At 53.8% G+C, this 2,603-nt stretch overlaps 1 long non-coding RNA gene across 2 annotated transcripts; it reads left to right on the plus strand.

The window, feature by feature from the left end:
• Window positions 1–65: 65 nt before the first annotated feature.
• Window positions 66–2,389, plus strand: LOC108491848. Of its 2 annotated transcripts, none has more exons than XR_001872948.1 (2): window positions 66–134; window positions 1,669–2,389. It is a non-coding gene; the product is annotated as an uncharacterized LOC108491848 (long non-coding RNA). The 2 variants fall into 2 exon arrangements; XR_001872949.1 differs by lacking the exon at window positions 66–134 and adding an exon at window positions 789–833.
• Window positions 2,390–2,603: the final 214 nt, after the last annotated feature.

The following is a 2,603-nucleotide window of genomic DNA, read 5'->3' on the forward strand; positions in this document are numbered from 1 at the left end:
AATATTGCTCATCCAAGCCAAATGCCCAGGCAGAAATATTTTTAATTGCTGGGTTTCCTTTCTCGGCTCCCCCTCCACACCCGCCCCACGCACAGACAAAAGAAGCTTAGTTTGCGTGACCCAGCACATAAGAAGTAAGAATAATGATACATTAAGAGAGTTCAATAGGCAAAACCTACTTGCAACCAACAGCCCCCATCTTCTTAAATAGGAAAATCTGTCGCTCCTGCCACCACCAAGCATAATAGCTCTCCCGCTGTCAGACCTGCACCGAGTCCGCGGCGCCAGCGCCTGCCGGGGATGCCACGCTACCCTAGCGCATTGAACGGAGTGCTGAGGGGCTCCCGCGACCCCAAAAAGAGTCACAAAATGCACCCTTCCCTCGGTCATGCGGAACCCCGTTCTCCCTTTGTTGAGCATCCTCTCTCTCCCCCGCCGCCCCTTAACGAGCGCAGCCGGCCCTTCACAGCCAAGCTGGGCACATTCGTGGCCGCTCGGCGGCGGCTCCGGGGCTGCAGGCTAACAATAAAAAAAAAAAATAAATAAATAAAAATAAATAAATAAATAAATTATAACCCCCAACCGATATCCCGGGGAACCACCGCCCGGCGCCGCGCCTGGCTTTGTGCCAGGCAGGGTACCCCCGTGCGCCATCCATCAGCCCCGCCGGCGGCGGGGGCCGCTGCCCGGGGCGGCAGGGCCCGGCACAATGGCCGGAGCGGCGGCGGCGGCGGGACAATAGCCCACCCAAACCGCGCCGCGGCGGCCCGGGGGAACGGGGGGGACAAGGAGGATGAGGAGGACGAAGGGAAGAACGACACCGACCCGGTGGGGTGCGTTGTGCGCGCGATCGCTTTAAATGAAAGGACCCACAAAGACCTCGGCGGTGTATAATGTGACAGGCAAACGCAACATGGTGATGATGACTTGGGGGAAGAGGGAGGAAGGAGCCAACTGTGGCTGTGGCTCCCCCTGCGCCTCTCGCTCCCGGAGCGGGCTGCAGCGGCCGACATAGAACAAGGAAGACAATTCTCTACTAACCGTGGTTTTGACTGGCACGTACAGCACTTGCTTCCCTCCTCCAGCACCACCACTGACCTCGTCCGAGTTGCCGAGCTGGAAGCCTTTAGATTTGACCCAGAATTTGAATTTGGCATTATCCGTGGAGCTCGACTCGGAGCCGTTCAGGAGCTGGACGATCCGGTCGTATTTTTTACGGGTCACCGTCTTGGTTTTTCCAGAGTCCCCGTAAGTCCTGAGACACCAGTCTTGAAACTGGCGGTACATGTCCCGGTCGCTGCTCTCCATAATCTCCTAGTACACACACGCACACATGCACACGCCGGGGCGCACACACACGCACACACACGGACAGACACACGGACACGCACACGAAACGGGCCGGGGTGCGGGGCCGGGCCGCCCCGCCGCACTTTGCACCTGTTCACCCAGCGCTCATGAAAAATGCATCCACCTCCGAGCCGGAGCGAAGGAGGTCCCGGTGCAGGCAGATCCCAGCGGATTTTTTTTTCTTTTTTTTTTTCTTTTTTTTTTTTTGTTGTTGTTGTGGTGGTGGTTGTTCGGGGGGGTGGGGGGCCGGGAGGGGGATGGGGGGCAGCAATCAATTCAATAGTGTGGCAATGTTCTCCTTCATTTTTTTTTTCACAGGAGGCAAAACGGGTCTGGTGGAGGCTCCTCTTATCCTTCCACTGTACGTGATCAGTCTCTTTAATAATTGTGCAAGGTAGGACTATCCCACTGGCTCCAGCAGCGTCTTACCCGGAGAGGGTTCGGTTGGATAAATAATTAAAATCCTATCCCTCGGCTTAGCGAAAAGAAAATATTGACTCGGATCCTTCTTCTTTTCCATACATCAACTGCACCCGGATTCACCCTGGATAGTGCAGGTGAAGAAAAGAAAAAAGAAAAAAAAGGGGGGGGAAAGAAGAGGAAAAGCCCACCCTCCTCCACCCCGGCAGCCCTCGGCTGTCTTCTCCGAAGGCTTTCTGGGTTTTCTGTCTCTGTCCTGGCGGGCTGTGCCTCTTCCCAAAGCCGCCGCGCCGCGCAGGATGGAGGAAGCACTGAAGGGCACACTGGTCTCTTTGCTCCCCCTTTATTCCAAGGCTGGGCGGCTTTGCATCAGATATCCCCGCTCCGGGCATGAAGGTACTGGAAAGAAAGTTCTTACCTGCTATTTTCTAAGCCTAATGCATCCGATCCGCGTTTAAAGTACATATTTTTTAATTAAAAAAATGGTCTGTGACCATTCACTTCCTCATATTGAGTCCCACTGAATTTTAATATGCCCTTTTAGGAATTTTCCTCTATTTATTTACTTAGCAATCCCAGCCGATGGAGGGGACAAGGAAAAAAAAAAAAAAAAAAAGGAAAGAAAGAAAAGGCCAGATATATACAAGATAGGCTCAGATATTGGACCAAAGGAGAGATCAGTCCCAGGAGGATGTTGGTACAGGAAAGGAGGCGGCTCTCGTTGCTCTGCCAGTGTAATGATGGTGCTCACACATGTAGGACTCCTCGGGTGCGGGGTATCCTTTGGTCTCTGGGCTAAACTGGCTACAAGGCATTCAAGTAAGTTTGCGTGC

Source organism: Lepidothrix coronata, unplaced genomic scaffold, assembly GCF_001604755.1.
Source record: "Lepidothrix coronata isolate B3197 unplaced genomic scaffold, Lepidothrix_coronata-1.0 Scaffold1922, whole genome shotgun sequence".
Lineage (NCBI taxonomy): Eukaryota > Metazoa > Chordata > Aves > Passeriformes > Pipridae > Lepidothrix > Lepidothrix coronata.